The sequence below is a fragment of the Salvelinus namaycush genome, chromosome 18 (assembly GCF_016432855.1).
Source record: "Salvelinus namaycush isolate Seneca chromosome 18, SaNama_1.0, whole genome shotgun sequence".
Classification (NCBI taxonomy): Eukaryota; Metazoa; Chordata; class Actinopteri; order Salmoniformes; family Salmonidae; genus Salvelinus; species Salvelinus namaycush.
The window spans coordinates 33,999,311-34,017,330 of record NC_052324.1 but is presented as its reverse complement, the minus strand read 5'-3'; the positions used below and the strand labels follow the sequence as shown (position 1 = coordinate 34,017,330).

The following is an 18,020-nucleotide window of genomic DNA, read 5'->3' as shown; positions in this document are numbered from 1 at the left end:
ACCACAGCAGGTTGGTGGCACCTTAATTGGGGCTCGTGGTAGTGACTGGAGGGGAATCAGTGGAATAGTATCAAATACATCAAATACATGCCATTCCATTTGTGCCGTTCTGGCCATTATTATGTGCCGTCCTCCCCTCAGCAGCCGCCACTGGAATACACATAAGCCCCTCCACTCCCAGTAAGACTGAGGTGTACACCCACACCCTAAAACCTCTGAATCGTTCCTTCTCAGATTTCCTCTGGAGTTATACAGCCAGCCCTTCGGAGGTTGTTTTAGATAATGACATCACTAATATAGGCCTAAGGGCTGAACAGATTGCTCACTCACTTTTCAAAGGGTTCTTAATTCCAACCAGACCTCCAAGTGTCCATCCCAAATAGCGTCCTGTTCCCTATCTAGTGCACTACTTTTGACCAGGGCCCATAGGGATATTCATCCCATATCTCTGGTTCCACCCCGCCCTCTCTCCTCTACTGCAGTAGAGCACCATTCTTCACATGCTGGTCAGATCTCCTCTCAGGTCCTCTGACTCAGGCCATATGGAATTCCAAACGAGCACTGTGCTTTTTTAGTTATATTGGAGGATTCCTCTGACTACCATAGGATCCATTCCCCTTCTACTGCGGTCTTCTACTGAGCTGAAATGGACCTTGGCTCTGGCTTGCTTTGGTACAGAGCTGGATTGAGCTGTTCCCTGTCTGTCTGTTGCTCATGTGGTAATGTGATTAAATGTCAAAGCTAAAGCCTCACTTCTCTTGTCCTCTCTCTATCCTCGTCTATATAGGCCTACATCTTTCTTTCACACACAGGCCTTTTCTTATTTGGACAAATCTGCCGTCTCTCCTCCGTCCTCTCTGCTCCGTCTCTAAGTGGTTGAGGAGAGTGTTAATTCATTAGTAGGCAACAGACGGTCCTCCCCTCCTCGATAGCCTCCTTTAGGTGAGGAAGCACAAGTGTATCCTTTCTGAAATTTTTGCGGAAGAGTTTTGAAATCTGCCACACCCCATTTGAACCAGCTATTGTTTTCTTCGAAGGAGAAAAGAATGCAAAAGTTTAAACGATACGCTACTTATTTAAACAACATGTATTACACAACTACTAGCGAAGTAGTTATCACCTTTATACTTTTATATTTGGATTCCACCCTGTAAACGTCATTGGCATGATGCCGCGCGATTGGAGAAGGAGAGTCTCATTTCATACAAGCATATTTTCTACCACTTTCCCTCTCCTCTCGTCTATTACCTTTGACCTTTTTTTAAAAGGAGGCCAGAGAAGACGGAGGAGAGAGGACACAGGAGTTGAGCAAATCCAATTGAGGAAAAAGACACACACACACACACACACACACACGACTGTGTCATATTAGATTTAAAGTGATAATAATGTTAATGATCCACCCGCCCCTGTGGCTGAATTTTCTCCATTGACTTGGAATCTTAATTTGATTGAGCATCACACATATATTTCCCCAATCTAATTGATTTATCCTAGTGGATGGTTGCACACTGAGAGCTTTTGTGCTTAGGCAAGCAGCCTTCCAGCCTCGACTAGGTCTCTTAATGTGGGAATGCTCAACCCAATATTATAAGACCCATATATAAAAGCTACATTCTTGCTCCTGTGGGTCTGCATGGGTTAATTTTGGAGGGGCTGTGGCCTCTCCTTCTCCCTGAAATGAGAGCAGGGGTTTGGTATTTTGGGGGCCCCATGTTTTTGAATGTGAGGAAGGAGGGCTTGTAGCTGGTCAAGAGAGCTTGCTGGCTTATCAACACTCATACGGTTTCCAAAGCGCAGAGGGAGTATCTGGGCTAGTGCTTTGATGTGGGCCCCCAAGTGTATGGGTGGTCTGGGGGCCCTTGTGCATTTACTTACACACACACACTATCTACTGCTTGCGTTCTCGCTCTCTCTCGCTCTGTTTCTCTCTCGAAGCCAAGTGTGATTTCACCAGAGTGGTCATGAGGGTGTTTCTAGGGCAACCTCACACAGGCCTTGTTCTAAAAATGTCTGCCCTGGCCTCTCCAACACACAGCAGCCCTTAGCTGCACTTTGGGAGGGGGCTGAGGGGGAGGGGAACACAGTCTAATAGCTAGCACATGAGATACTGAAGATTTCATACCAACCAGCAGTCGGGAAGAAGAGGGAGAGAAGTGAATAGTTATATTCCTGTGCTCAGCGATTAGCTAAATTAAAAGTGCATTTTTCACGTGGGACTAGTTTGTGGTGGCCAAACCGATGTACAGGAGAGAAAGAAGAAAGGTCATTACTGACCCATCTGTCAAACAGAGAGGGAGAGAACTAAGATGGATGGAGAAAAGGAGGGAGGTTCCACTAAAGAGCCCAGGCAGCAGTCTTAATGTGATAGACCTTGGTGTTTGTTATCTTATGGAATTTATCTTCTTGTAAGAGATTGACATTGGTTTTGTATTTCTTCTAACTTTTTATTGCTATTCACCCTGTTGTGGATTTCTGGTCTGCTAAAGATAAATGACAGTAGGTGTTACTTTTCCAAAGGGGTGTATCAGAGCTGCCAAGTTGTCTTTGAGCTGCATGTTTCTGATGTTCTGTTATTCAACTCCTTGGACTGGGAAAGGCTGGAGAACACACACTGAACCTGTTTTTGACACACACACACACACAGGCCCTATGTCGAGTAGCTGTGGCAGCTTAGATATCCCTGTTAATACACGCCTGAAATCACAGCACCCACAGATCTTTGATAAGTGGATTTATACATGCATGTCTCCACTTGGCCCCGATACGTTCTCATCTTTATCTCTCTAACTCTCTCCTCAGCGCATAAATTAATTCATAACACACTCTGTCTCCCTGGCCCCTCCCCAATATTAATAAATGCATGATCTCACGCTGGCTGTGTCTCTTTCATATGCTCATCAGTGTGTGTTCGAGACTGGCACTTGCAGCCCCGCCCTCCTCATGCATATTCATAGATGCATAATTACCCCCCGCCTCTGAAAACGCAGAGCTCAGGAGATCAAACACTATTCAAATGAGCCAGCTCTATTATTCGCTCTAAAACACAGTATCTGTCTTGCTATCATTGCTGACCCAACCTGCCCTCTCTGTTTCCATTGATTTTATTTCCGTGCCACAGGACTTTGTATTCAATGTATTCAATGTGGTCATAATTTGATGTTAGGGGTATATGGAATATATCTTTGCACCTCTTTCATAAGGTTTATGAAGGTCTACCATTACACATGGCATGCCTTTATTGAAAGGACATGACTTTGTAATGAATTATTTGATTTAATAAACACCACCCATGCCTGATGTTTTTGTGTATGTTTTTTTAGAGGTTTGGGCTTCTATGTCCTCAGTCCTGTGTGATGTACCAATCAGAATGGGCTTGAAATGTAAATCCTCTATATCCTCCCTCCCCCTTTCTCTCCCTCTATATCCTCTCTCCCTCTATATCCTCCCTCCCTCCCTCTTTCTCTCCCTCTATATCCTCCCTCCCTCCCTCTTTCTCTCCCTCTATATCCTCCCTCCCTCCCTCTTTCTCTCCCTCTATATCCTCCCTCCCTCCCTCTTTCTCTCCCTCTATATCCTCCCTCCCTCCCTCTTTCTCTCCCTCTATATCCTCCCTCCCTCCCTCTTTCTCTCCCTCTATATCCTCCCTCCCTCCCTCTTTCTCTCCCTCTATATCCTCCCTCCCTCCCTCTTTCTCTCCCTCTATATCCTCCCTCCTTCACTTTTATTTTATAGTCAATGCCACATTGAAGGCTTGTACAATAAAGGCTTGTTAAAACTCATACTCTTTTTTTTTTTCTTCCCAGGGTTTCATCTGAGTGGTACGGTAACAGACCCGGCCACGTCCTCTCAGCCTGAGATAATCTGCAGCGTGAGCGTCAGCTTCGACCGCTGTAAGATCACCGCAGTAACCTGTAGCTGCGGCAACAAGGACATCTTCTACTGCGCCCACGTTGTAGCGCTGGCCCTGTACCGCGTACGGAAGCCCGATCAGGTCAAACTGCACCTGCCCATCTCAGAGACGCTGTTCCAGATGAGCCGAGATCAGCTGCAGAAGTTTGTCCAGTACCTGATATCAGTGCATCATACGGAGGTGTTGCCCACCGCACAGAAACTGGCTGATGAGATACTGTCAACTAACTCCGAGATCAACCAGGTCCACGGTGTGTGTGTGTGTGTGTGTGTGTGTGTGTGTGTGTGTGTGTGTGTGTGTGTGTGTGTGTGTGTGTGTGTGTGTGTGTGTGTGTGTGTGTGTGTGTGTGTGTGTGTGTGTGTGTGTGTGTGTGCGCGCACGTAGGCCCCACTGAGGACATTGATTGTAAGGTAAAGGCAGATCAATGCTGCTCATTAGTCTGATGCTGCCTGCAAACAAAACACTCTGTCCACCTCTAATCAACACTATAGACCTGGCTTTTATTTACCTTAGAGAGGAGGGAGAGGGATATAATCAAATTGTATTTGTCACATGCTTGGTGAACAACCGATGTAGACTAACAGTGAAATGGTTACTTCCGGGCCCTTCCCAACAAAGCAGAGAGAAAATAATAGAAATAATATAGAGGAAATATGACTCCTCTCTCAGGTTTCTCCAGCTCCACAAGTTGCCTAAAGTAGATATATTATTTTAGAGTTATTTATTAAATTAATAAATTGTGTCGTATCTCTGTGTAAAGGGACCCAGGGTCCCACGGCAGGGACCAGTATGGATGATGAGACTGTGTTTTACTAACTTCTCTGTCTGTCTGTGCAGGAGCCCCGGACCCCACAGCAGGAGCCAGTGTAGATGATGAGAACTGTTGGCACTTGGATGAGGAGCAGGTCCAGGAGCAGGTGAAACTCTTCCTCTCTCAGGGAGGATACCACGGCTCTGGGAAACAACTCAACCTGCTGTTCAGCAAGGTAACCCCCCCTCTCCTCCTTTAGACACTGAATATTTTCACTCTCCTCCTCACAACAAACTCATTAACATCAAAATGCTGCATGCATTCCTACCAAGGAATTTCCATAGCCAAGTTGTTTCTGTTCAAATCAAAGCCTCTGTTAGTCTGAAGGACCATTACCATGCCAGTTGGCATGTACATTAAACAGTGCCATTGTTGAGGTTTGACGTTGTTTTTACTCTTTGATGTACACTTACAATCCTCTGGTGTAGAGAATACTAAATGCTGTGTCAACTTCTGCATTGTCATATGCTCTTCTAGTGTAGATTTAACCTAATGTCAAATATTTAGCCTGAAACTCAATTCCCTACTTTTGATCTGGACCCATCTGGTCAGAAGTAGTGCATTACATAATGAATATGTTATGGACTCTGGTCAGAAGTAGTGCATTAGATAATGAATATGTTATAGACTCTGGTCAGAAGTAGTGCATTACATAATGAATATGTTATAGACTCTGGTCAGAAGTAGTGCATTACATAGGGATAGGGTGCCATTAGGGACACAGCCTAAACCCTAGCGCTAATGGGAAATATTTTGTTAGCACTAACGTCTTGACCGTTGTGTAAAGACTGGCTGACCATTAACACCCCTGCCCCGCCCCTGGTTTTAATGTCTGCCTGCTTTAAGCTCTCTGATTCCTTTACACACACGGATGCTGTCCTCCTTGCCCCATAGGTGAGGGAGATGCTTCGTATGCGTGACTCCAACGGTGGCAGGATGTTAACACTGATCACAGAACAGTTCATGGCCGACCCTCGCCTGGCACTGTGGAGACAGCAGGGCACCACCATGACCGACAAGTACAGACAGCTCTGGGATGAACTAGGTGAGCACACACACTAATGAGCAGCAGAATTCATTCAGATTTAGTTAATTCAAATCAAATGTTATTGTTCACATACACATGGTTAGCAGATGTTAATGCCAGTGTAGCGAAATGCTTGTGCTTCTAGTGGCCCGTCAGGAAGTCCAGGACCCAGTTGCACAGGGTGGGGTCGAGACCCAGGGGCTCAAGTTTAATGACGAGTTTGGAGGGTACTATGTTGTTAAATGCTGAGCTGTAGTCGATGAACAGCATTCTTACATAGTTATTCCTCTTGTCCAGATGGGTTAGGGTAGTGTGATTGCGTTGTATGTGGACCTATTGGGGCGGTAAGCAAATTGCAGTAGATCTAGGGTATCAGGTAGGGTGGAGGTGATATGATCCTTGACTAGTCTCAAAGAACTTCATGATGACAGAAGTGAGTGCTAAGGGGCGATAGTCGTTTAGCTCCGTTACCTTAGCTTTCTTGGGTACAGGAACAATGGTGGCCCCCTTGAAGCATGTGGGCACAGCAGACTGGGATAGGGATTGATTGAATATGTCCGTAAACACACCAGCCAGCTGGTCCGCGCATGCTCTGAGGAAGCGGCTAGGGATGCCGTCTGGGCCGGCAGGGTTTTACTCACGTTGGCCACGGTGAAGGAGAGCCCACAGGTTTTGGTCGCGGGCCGTGTCAGTGGCACTGTATTGTCCTCAAAGCGAGCAAAGAAGTTGTTTAATTTGTCTGGGAGCAAGACGTTGTTGTCCGCGACGGGGCTGGTTTTCTTTTTGTAATCCGTGATTGACTGTAGACCCGGCCACATGCGTCGCGTGTTTGAGCCGTTGAATTGCGACTCTACTTTTTTCTTTATTCTGACGCTTAGCTTGTTTGATTGCCTTGATGAGGGAATAGCTACACTGTTTGTATTCGGTCATGTTTTCGGGCGCCTTGCCATGATTAAAAGTAGCGGTTCGCGCTTTGTTTTGCGCGAATGCTGCCATCAATCCATGGTTTCTAGTTAGGGAAGGTTTTAATAGTCACCGTGGGTACAACATCACCAATGCACTTGCTAATATACTCGCTAATCGAGTCAGCGTATACATCAATGTTGTCTGAGGCTATCCGGAACATATCCCAGTCCACGTGATCGAAGCAATTTTGAAGCGTGGAATCCGATTGGTCAGACCTGCGTTGAAAAGACCTGAGCACGGGCGTTTCCTGGCCGGTGAGTACACACATACTCACCGGCCAGTTTATTAGGTACACAACCCCGTTTCCGAAAATGAGTCACATGGCCGTAGCTGGCTATATAAAGCAGGCAGACGGACATCGAGGCATTCAGTTACTGTTTGATTGAACGTTAGGTCGATCGTTTTGCCCATTCTAAGTGACTTTGAGAGTGGTATGATCGTCAGTGTCAGGCCCGCCGGTTCCAGTATCTCAGAAATGTCCAGCCTCCTAGGCTTTTCACGCACAACAGTGTCTAGCGTTTACAGAGAATGGTGTGACAAACGAAAAACATCCAGTCAGCGGCAGTCCTGTGGACAAAAACAGCTTGTTGATGAGAGGTCGAAGATGATGACAAGAATCGTGCAAGCTAACAGGCAAATAATGGCGCAGTACAACAGTGGTGTGCAGAACGGTATCTCGGAACACACACAACATATCGGTCCTTGTCACGGTTAGGCTATTGCTGCAGACGACCACACCGGGTTCCACTCCTATCAGCTAAAAACAGGAAGAAGCTTCTCCAGTGGGCATGCGATCACCAACACTGGACAATTGAGGAGGGGAAAAATGTTGCCTGGAACATGACGGCGAGTTCAGTTTATTTGAGTGGCCTGCGCAATCCCCAGACCTCAACCCAATAGAGCATCTTTTGGATGAGATGGAACGGGCTGTTCGCAGCATGAATGCACTGTCGTCCAATCTGCAGCAACTGCATGATGCCGTCGCGTCAGCTTGGACCAACATCCCTGTGGAACGTTTCCAACAACTTGTAGAATGCCCTGAAGAGTTCAGGCTGTTCTGGAGGCAAAGGAGGGTCCGACCCGGTACTACATCAGTGTACCTAATAAACTGGCCGGTGTGTACAGTAGGATATTTTATGTACTGTACCACAAACGCTCTTCCTTGCCTGCTGTTGTTTTTATTATGAATCTATGCCACTTTCACCAACACACGCTATCCACCATACTACTCTGGATAGGAAGTACTCGCATTAATACAGATCTCACACACACACACACACACACACACACACACACACACACACACACACACACACACACACACACACACACACACACACACACACACACACACACACACACTCACACACCAGCCCTGTGGGTAGGCGCGGAGACTAAGCGTCGGTCTTTGAATGGATTACTGGCTGTTTACTCCTAATCACTAGACGGACAGTCAGAACTCAGAATCCCACTGGTCTGTTACCATGACAATGACTGCTGTTTTATCTCCAGCCTTTGTTGTTTTGTTTAGTTGTCTCTTTTTTGCTTCTGGTCTTGTTCTCTGCTTTTTAGGGATGGCTTCGTCAGACACATGAACACACAACCACACTGTGGAAGTTTTGCTGCTTTAGTTTGTGTTTTTGGAAGTGTAATGATGCTTTAAAGTCCAGACATCATTCTCTCCCAGAGTCCTTCTCTGACTGCTTGATGTGTGGCACATGCTGCCTCTCGGCTGCTTTCGTCTTTTGTCTTTCACTCCACCTCAGGGCCGTCACTCCTCTCCTCCAGACACAAAGCCTCTCTACTTCATCTCCATTTCTTTTTTCTCTCTCTCGCTCTCTCCTTGTCCCTCTCTGCATTTCTCAAAATTTTCCTCCCCCTTTTGTCCATCAATCGTTGCCTAATGTCCAATTATAGGTATGTATGTGTGTGTGTGTGTGTGTGTGTGTGTGTGTGTGTGTGTGTGTGTGTGTGTGTGTGTGTGTGTGTGTGTGTGTGTGTGTGTGTGTGTACATGCATGTGTTTTTGGTTTGTCTTTGTGACACCATCGTCCTATATATCCCTGAATGTGTTGTGATATCCTCTGAGGCTTCTTCACTTTTAGTCTTTAGTTTGTTTCTGTTTACCTAGCTAGTATTGATGTGTGTCTGTGACAGTACGTGATCAGTTGTATCAACTGTTCTGCCTGCGGTTATGGAACCCCTACCTGTCCCAGACCTGCTGTTTTCAACTCTTAATGATCGACTATGAAAAGCCAACTGACATTTATTCCTGATTATTATTTGACCATGCTTGTCACTTATGAACATTTTGAACATCTTGGCCATGTTCTGTTATAATCTCCACCTGGCACAGCCAGAAGAGGACTGGCCACCCCTCATAGCCTGGTTCCTCTCTAGGTTTCTTCCTAGGTTTTGGCCTTTCTAGGGAGTTTTTCCTAGCCACCGTGCTTCTACACCTGCATTGTTTGCTGTTTGGGGTTTTAGGCTGGGTTTCTGTACAGCACTTCGAGATATTAGCTGATGTACGAAGGGCTATATAAAATAAACTTGATTTGTTTGTATTGTGTGTCAGTTCAAGACTGACACACAATACTGTCGTCCAATCAGTATTGTTTGTATGCGACTCCCTTCAAATTGTTTGGAGTGAAAAAATTGATCGGATAACTTTCTAAACCCTAGACTTTGAAAAGTTGGATGAACTTTATAACCCATTTCTTTAGTGTCGCTAAATAACAACACTGGACACATTTTTGGGTGAAAAACAAAAGATGGGTGGCACCTCTGTTACCTGCAGTTTGGTTTAGTTCTGTGTGTTTACCACCTTTATAATACTCTCCTGATCTGAGCCTTAAGTCAAACATGACCTTGGTAGGATGAGACCTGACCTGTGTGTGTGTGTGTGTGTGTGTGTGTACAGGTGCTCTGTGGATGTGCATCGTGCTAAACCCCCACTGTAAGACGGAGCAGAAGTGTTGGTGGCTCAAACAGCTGAGGAGGTGGAACAGCGTGGACGTGTGTCCCTGGGAGGACGGTAACCATGGCAACGATCTGCCCAACCTCACCCACTCCCTGCCTCAGGGTGCCCATGGCAACCAAGGTGCGAGACAGGTCTCTCTTTCTTTTCTCTTTCGTTCTCTCCCTCCCCTGTGTTTCTCTCTCTGTTGTTAGCCTGCAGCTAATGTTTGAACTCTCTCTCTCTCCCTCCCCTCAATCTAATGCTAGTTTCTCTCTCCCTCCCTCCCCTCAATCTAATGCTAGTTTCTCTCTCCCTCCCTCCCCTCAATCTAATGCTAGTTTCTCTCTCTCTCCCTCCCCTCAATCTAATGCTAGTTTCTCTCTCCCTCCCTCCCCTCAATCTAATGCTAGTTTCTCTCTCCCTCCCTCCCCTCAATCTAATGCCAGTTTCTCTCTCCCTCCCTCCCCTCAATCTAATGCTAGTCTCTCTCTCCCTCCCTCCCTCCCTCCCTCCCTCCCTCCCTCCCTCCCTCCCTCCCTCCCTCCCTCCCTCCCTCCCTCCCTCCCTCCCTCCCCTCAATCTAATGCTAGTCTCTCTCTCTCCCTCCCTCCCCTCAATCTAATGCTAGTCTCTCTCTCTCCCTCCCTCCCCTCAATCTAATGCTAGTTTCTCTCTCCCTCCCTCCCCTCAATCTAATGCTAGTTTCTCTCTCTCTCCCTCCCCTCAATCTAATGCCAGTTTCTCTCTCCCTCCCTCCCCTCAATCTAATGCTAGTCCCTCCCTCCCTCCCTCCCTCCCTCCCTCCCTCCCCTCAATCTAATAATAGTCTCTCTCTCCCTCCCTCCCCTCAATCTAATGCTAGTTTCTCTCTCCCTCCCTCCCCTCAATCTAATGCTAGTTTCTCTCTCCCTCCCTCCCCTCAATCTAATGCTAGTTTCTCTCTCTCTCCCTCCCCTCAATCTAATGCTAGTTTCTCTCTCTCTCCCTCCCCTCAATCTAATGCTAGTTTCTCTCTCTCTCCCTCCCCTCAATCTAATGCTAGTCTCTCTCTCCCCCCCTCCCCTCAATCTAATGCTAGTCTCTCTCTCCCTCCCTCCCCTCAATCTAATGCTAGTCTCTCTCTCCCTCCCTCCCCTCAATCTAATGCTAGTTTCTCTCTCTCCCTCCCTCCCCTCAATCTAATGCTAGTTTCTCTCTCCCTCCCTCCCCTCAATCTAATGCTAGTTTCTCTCTCCCTCCCTCCCCTCAATCTAATGCTAGTTTCTCTCTCCCTCCCTCCCCTCAATCTAATGCTAGTTTCTCTCTCCCTCCCTCCCCTCAATCTAATGCTAGTTTCTCTCTCCCTCCCTCCCCTCAATCTAATGCCAGTTTCTCTCTCCCTCCCTCCCCTCAATCTAATGCTAGTTTCTCCCTCCTTCCCTCCCCTCAATCTAATGCTAGTTTCTCCCTCCCTCCCTCCCCTCAATCTAATGCTAGTTTCTCTCTCCCTCCCTCCCCTCAATCTAATGCTAGTTTCTCTCTCCCTCCCTCCCCTCAATCTAATACTAGTTTCTCTCTCTCTCCCTCCCTCCCTCCCCTCAATCTAATGCTAGTTTCTCTCTCTCTCCCTCCCCTCAATCTAATGCTAGTTTCTCCCTCCCTCCCTCCCTCCCTCCCTCCCTCCCTCCCTCCCTCCCTCCCTCCCTCCCTCCCTCCCTCCCTCCCTCCCTCCCTCCCCTCAATCTAATGCTAGTTTCTCTCTCTCCCTCCCTCCCCTCAATCTAATGCTAGTTTCTCTCTCTCCCTCCCTCCCCTCAATCTAATGCTAGTTTCTCTCTCTCTCCCTCCCCTCAATCTAATGCCAGTTTCTCTCTCCCTCCCTCCCCTCAATCTAATGCTAGTTTCTCCCTCCCTCCCTCCCTCCCTCCCTCCCTCCCTCCCTCCCTCCCTCCCTCCCTCCCTCCCTCCCTTCAATCTAATGCTAGTTTCTCTCTCCCTCCCTCCCCTCAATCTAATGTTGGTCTCTCTCTCCCTCCCTCCCCTCAATCTAATGTTGGTCTCTCTCTCTCTCCCTCCCCTCAATCTAATGCCAGTTTCTCTCTCCCTCCCTCCCCTCAATCTAATGCTAGTTTCTCTCTCCCTCTCTCCCTCCCCTCAATCTAATGCTAGTTTCTCCCTCCCTCCCTCCCTCCCTCCCTCCCTCCCTCCCTCCCTCCCTCCCTCCCTCCCTCCCCTCAATCTAATGCTAGTTTCTCTCTCTCTCCCTCCCCTCAATCTAATGCTAGTTTCTCTCTCTCTCCCTCCCCTCAATCTAATGCTAGTTTCTCTCTCCCTCCCTCCCCTCAATCTAATGCTAGTTTCTCCCTCCCTCCCTCCCCTCAATCTAATGCTAGTTTCTCTCTCCCTCCCTCCCCTCAATCTAATGCTAGTTTCTCTCTCCCTCCCTCCCCTCAATCTAATGCTAGTTTCTCTCTCTCTCCCTCCCTCCCTCCCCTCAATCTAATGCTAGTTTCTCTCTCCCTCCCTCCCCTCAATCTAATGCTAGTTTCTCTCTCTCTCCCTCCCCTCAATCTAATGCTAGTTTCTCCCTCCCTCCCTCCCTCCCTCCCTCCCTCCCCTCAATCTAATGCTAGTTTCTCTCTCTCTCCCTCCCCTCAATCTAATGCCAGTTTCTCTCTCCCTCCCTCCCCTCAATCTAATGCTAGTTTCTCCCTCCCTCCCTCCCTCCCTCCCTCCCTCCCTCCTCCTCCCTCCCTCCCTCCCTCCCTTCAATCTAATGCTAGTTTCTCTCTCCCTCCCTCCCCTCAATCTAATGTTGGTCTCTCTCTCCCTCCCTCCCCTCAATCTAATGTTGGTCTCTCTCTCTCTCTCCCTCCCCTCAATCTAATGCCAGTTTCTCTCTCCCTCCCTCCCCTCAATCTAATGCTAGTTTCTCTCTCTCTCCCTCCCTCCCTCCCTCCCCTCAATCTAATGCCAGTTTCTCTCTCCCTCTCTCCCCTCAATCTAATGCTAGTTTCTCTCTCCCTCTCTCCCTCCCCTCAATCTAATGCTAGTTTCTCCCTCCCTCCCTCCCTCCCCTCAATCTAATGCTAGTTTCTCTCTCTCTCCCTCCCCTCAATCTAATGCTAGTTTCTCTCTCTCTCCCTCCCCTCAATCTAATGCTAGTTTCTCTCTCCCTCCCTCCCCTCAATCTAATGCTAGTTTCTCTCTCCCTCCCTCCCCTCAATCTAATGCTAGTTTCTCTCTCTCTCCCTCCCCTCAATCTAATGCCAGTTTCTCTCTCCCTCCCTCCCCTCAATCTAATGCTAGTCCCTCCCTCCCTCCCTCCCTCCCTCCCTCCCTCCCTCCCTCCCTCCCTCCCTCCCTCCCTCCCTTCAATCTAATGCTAGTTTCTCTCTCCCTCCCTCCCCTCAATCTAATGCTGGTCTCTCTCTCCCTCCCTCCCCTCAATCTAATGCTGGTCTCTCTCTCTCTCCCTCCCCTCAATCTAATGCTAGTTTCTCTCTCCCTCCCTCCCCTCAATCTAATGCTAGTTTCTCTCTCCCTCCCTCCCCTCAATCTAATGCTAGTTTCTCTCTCTCTCCCTCCCCTCAATCTAATGCCAGTTTCTCTCTCCCTCCCTCCCCTCAATCTAATGCTAGTCCCTCCCTCCCTCCCTCCCTCCCTCCCTCCCTCCCTCCCCTCAATCTAATGCCAGTTTCTCTCTCCCTCCCTCCCCTCAATCTAATGCTAGTTTCTCTCTCTCTCCCTCCCCTCAATCTAATGCTAGTTTCTCCCTCCCTCCCTCCCTCCCTCCCTCCCTCCCTCCCTCCCTCCCTCCCTCCCTCCCTCCCTCCCTCCCCTCAATCTAATGCTAGTTTCTCTCTCTCTCCCTCCCCTCAATCTAATGCCAGTTTCTCTCTCCCTCCCTCCCCTCAATCTAATGCTAGTTTCTCCCTCCCTCCCTCCCTCCCTCCCTCCCTCCCTCCCTCCCTCCCTCCCTCCCTCCCTCCCTCCCTCCCTCCCTCCCTCCCTCCCCTCAATCTAATGCTAGTTTCTCTCTCCCTCCCTCCCCTCAATCTAATGTTGGTCTCTCTCTCCCTCCCTCCCCTCAATCTAATGTTGGTCTCTCTCTCTCTCTCCCTCCCCTCAATCTAATGCCAGTTTCTCTCTCCCTCCCTCCCCTCAATCTAATGCTAGTTTCTCTCTCTCTCCCTCCCTCCCTCCCTCCCCTCAATCTAATGCCAGTTTCTCTCTCCCTCCTCTCTCCCTCAATCTAATGCTAGTTTCTCTCTCCCTCTCTCCCTCCCCTCAATCTAATGCTAGTTTCTCCCTCCCTCCCTCCCTCCCCTCAATCTAATGCTAGTTTCTCTCTCTCTCCCTCCCCTCAATCTAATGCTAGTTTCTCTCTCTCTCCCTCCCCTCAATCTAATGCTAGTTTCTCTCTCCCTCCCTCCCCTCAATCTAATGCTAGTTTCTCTCTCCCTCCCTCCCCTCAATCTAATGCTAGTTTCTCTCTCTCTCCCTCCCTCAATCTAATGCCAGTTTCTCTCTCCCTCCCTCCCCTCAATCTAATGCTAGTCCCTCCCTCCCTCCCTCCCTCCCTCCCTCCCTCCCTCCCTCCCTCCCTCCCTCCCTCCCTCCCTCCCTCCCTTCAATCTAATGCTAGTTTCTCTCTCCCTCCCTCCCCTCAATCTAATGCTGGTCTCTCTCTCCCTCCCTCCCCTCAATCTAATGCTGGTCTCTCTCTCTCTCCCTCCCCTCAATCTAATGCTAGTTTCTCTCTCCCTCCCTCCCCTCAATCTAATGCTAGTTTCTCTCTCCCTCCCTCCCCTCAATCTAATGCTAGTTTCTCTCTCTCTCCCTCCCCTCAATCTAATGCCAGTTTCTCTCTCCCTCCCTCCCCTCAATCTAATGCTAGTCCCTCCCTCCCTCCCTCCCTCCCTCCCTCCCTCCCTCCCTCCCTCCCTCCCTCCCTCCCTCCCTCCCCTCAATCTAATGCCAGTTTCTCTCTCCCTCCCTCCCCTCAATCTAATGCTAGTTTCTCTCTCCCTCTCTCCCTCCCCTCAATCTAATGCTAGTTTCTCCCTCCCTCTCTCCCTCCCCTCAATCTAATGCTAGTTTCTCCCTCCCTCTCTCCCTCCCCTCAATCTAATGCTAGTTTCTCCCTCCCTCTCTCCCTCCCCTCAATCTAATGCTAGTTTCTCCCTCCCTCTCTCCCTCCCCTCAATCTAATGCTAGTTTCTCCCTCCCTCCCTCCCCTCAATCTAATGCTAGTTTCTCCCTCCCTCCCTCCCTCCCCTCAATCTAATGCTAGTTTCTCTCTCTCTCCCTCCCCTCAATCTAATGCCAGTTTCTCTCTCCCTCCCTCCCCTCAATCTAATGCTAGTCCCTCCCTCCCTCCCTCCCTCCCTCCCTCCCTCCCTCCCTCCCCTCAATCTAATGCTAGTCTCTCTCTCCCTCCCTCCCCTCAATCTAATGCTAGTTTCTCTCTCCCTCCCTCCCCTCAATCTAATGCTAGTTTCTCCCTCTCTCCCTCCCCTCAATCTAATGCCAGTTTCTCTCTCCCTCCCTCCCCTCAATCTAATGCTAGTCCCTCCCTCCCTCCCTCCCTCCCTCCCTCCCTCCCTCCCTCCCTCCCCTCAATCTAATGCTAGTCTCTCTCTCCCTCCCTCCCCTCATCTAATGCTAGTTTCTCTCTCTCCCTCCCTCCCCTCAATCTAATGCTAGTTTATCTCTCTCTCCCTCCCCTCAATCTAATGCCAGTTTCTCTCTCCCTCCCTCCCCTCAATCTAATGCTAGTTTCTCCCTCCCTCCCTCCCTCCCTCCCTCCCTCCCTCCCTCCCTCCCTCCCTCCCTCCCTCCCTCCCTCCCCTCAATCTAATGCTAGTTTCTCTCTCCCTCCCTCCCCTCAATCTAATGTTGGTCTCTCTCTCCCTCCCTCCCCTCAATCTAATGCCAGTTTCTCTCTCCCTCCCTCCCCTCAATCTAATGCTAGTTTCTCTCTCTCTCCCTCCCTCCCTCCCTCCCCTCAATCTAATGCCAGTTTCTCTCTCCCTCCCTCCCCTCAATCTAATGCTAGTTTCTCTCATCCCTCTCTCCCTCCCCTCAATCTAATGCTAGTTTCTCCCTCCCTCCCTCCCTCCCTCCCTCCCTCCCTCCCTCCCTCCCTCCCTCCCTCCCTCCCTCCCTCCCTCCCTCCCTCCCTCCCCTCAATCTAATGCTAGTTTCTCTCTCTCTCTCCCTCCCCTCAATCTAATGCTAGTTTCTCTCTCTCTCCCTCCCCTCAATCTAATGCTAGTTTCTCTCTCCCTCCCTCCCCTCAATCTAATGCTAGTTTCTCTCCTCCCTCCCTCCCCTCAATCTAATGCTAGTTTCTCTCTCCCTCCCTCCCCTCAATCTAATGCTAGTTTCTCTCTCTCTCTCCCTCCCTCCCTCCCCTCAATCTAATGCTAGTTTCTCTCTCCCTCCCTCCCCTCATCTAATGCTAGTTTCTCCCTCCCTCCCTCCCCTCAATCTAATGCTAGTTTCTCTCTCCCTCCCTCCCCTCAATCTAAATGCTAGTTTCTCTCTCTCTCCCTCCCTCCCTCCCCTCAATCTAATGCTAGTTTCTCTCTCCCTCCCTCCCCTCATCTAATGCTAGTTTCTCTCTCTCTCCCTCCCTCAATCTAATGCTAGTTTCTCTCCCTCCCTCCCTCCCTCCCTCCCTCCCTCCTCCCTCCTTCCCTCCCTTCCCCCCTCCCTCCCCTCAATCTATGCTAGTTTCTCTCTCCCTCCCTCCCCTCAATCTAATGCTAGTTTTCTCTCTCTCCCTCCCTCCCCTCAATCTAATGCTAGTTTCTCTCTCTTCCCTCCCTCCCTCAATCTAATGCTAGTTTCTCTCTCCTCCTCCCTCCCCTCATCTAATGCTGTTTCTCTCTCTCCTCCCTCCCCCAATCTAATGCCAGTTTCTCTCTCCCTCCCTCCCCTCAAATCTAATCTAATCTTCTCCCTCCCTCCTCCCTCCCTCCCTCACCTCAATCTAATGCTCGTTTCTCTCTCCCTCCCTCCCCTCAATCTAATGTTGGTCTCTCTCTCCTCCCTCCCTCCCTACCCCTCCCAATCTAATGTTGGTCTCTCTCTCCCTCCTCCCCTCAATCTAATGTTGTCTCTCTCTCTCTCCCTCCCCTCAATCTAATGCAGTTTCTCTCTCCCTCCCTCCCCTCAATCTAATGCTAGTTTCTCTCTCTCTCCCTCCTCCTCCCTCCCTCCCTCAACTAATGCCCAGTTTCTCTCTCCATCCCTCCCCTCAATCTAATGCTAGTTTCTCTCCTCCTCTCTCCCTCCCCTCATCTAATGCTAGTTTCTCTCCCTCCTCCCTCCCTCCCCTCAATCTAATGCTAGTTCTCTCTCCTCTCCTCCTCCCCTAATCTAATGCTAGTTCTCTCTCTCTCCCTCCCCTCAATCTAATGCTAGTTTCTCTCTCCCTCCCCTCCCCTCAATCTAATGCTAGTTTCTCTCTCCCTCCCTCCCCTCAATCTAATGCTAGTTTCTCTCTCTCTCCCTCCCTCAATCTAATGCCAGTTTCTCTCTCCCTCCCTCCCCTCATCTAATGCTAGTCCCTCCTCCCTCCCTCCCTCCCCCCTCCCTCCCTCCCCCCTCCTTCCCCTCAATCTAATGCCAGTTTCTCCCTCCCTCCCTCCCTCCCTTCCAATCTAATGCTAGTTTCTCTCTCCCTCCCTCCCCTCAATCTAATGCTGTTCTCTCTCTCCCTCCCTCCCCCAATCTAATGCTGGTCTCTCTCTCTCTCCCCTCCCCTCATCTAATGCTAGTTTTCTCTCTCCCTCCCTCCCCTCAATCTAATGCTAGTTTCTCTCTCCCTCCCTCCCCTCAATCTAATGCTAGTTTCTCTCTCTCTCCCTCCCCTCAATCTATGCCAGTTTCTCTCTCCCTCCCCCCCTCAATCTAATGCTAGTCCCTCCCTCCCTCCCTCCTCCCTTCCCCCTCTCCCTCCCTCCCTCCCTCCCTCCTCCCCTCAATCTAATGCCAGTTTCTCCCTCCCTCCCTCCCTCCCTCAATCTAATGCTAGTTTCTCTCTCTCTCCTCCCTCCCCTCAATCTAATGCTGGTCTCTCTCTCCCTCCCTCCCCTCAATCTAATGCTGGTCTCTCTCTCCCTCCCTCCCCTCAATCTAATGCTAGTTTCTCTCTCTCTCCCTCCTCCTCCCTCCCCCTCAATCTAATGCAGTTTCTCTCTCCTCCTCTCCCCTCAATCTAATGCTAGTTTCTCTCTCCCTCTCTCCCCCCCTCAATCTAATGCTAGTTTCTCTCTCCCTCTCTCCCTCCCCTCAATCTAATGCTAGTTTCTCTCTCCCTCTCTCCCTCCCCTCAATCTAATGCTAGTTTCTCT

At 49.6% G+C, this 18,020-nt stretch overlaps 1 pseudogene; it reads left to right on the top strand.

The window, feature by feature from the left end:
- The window catches only part of LOC120063376, an 80,429-nt pseudogene that overhangs the window by 36,298 nt on the left and 26,111 nt on the right, over positions 1 to 18,020 (top strand).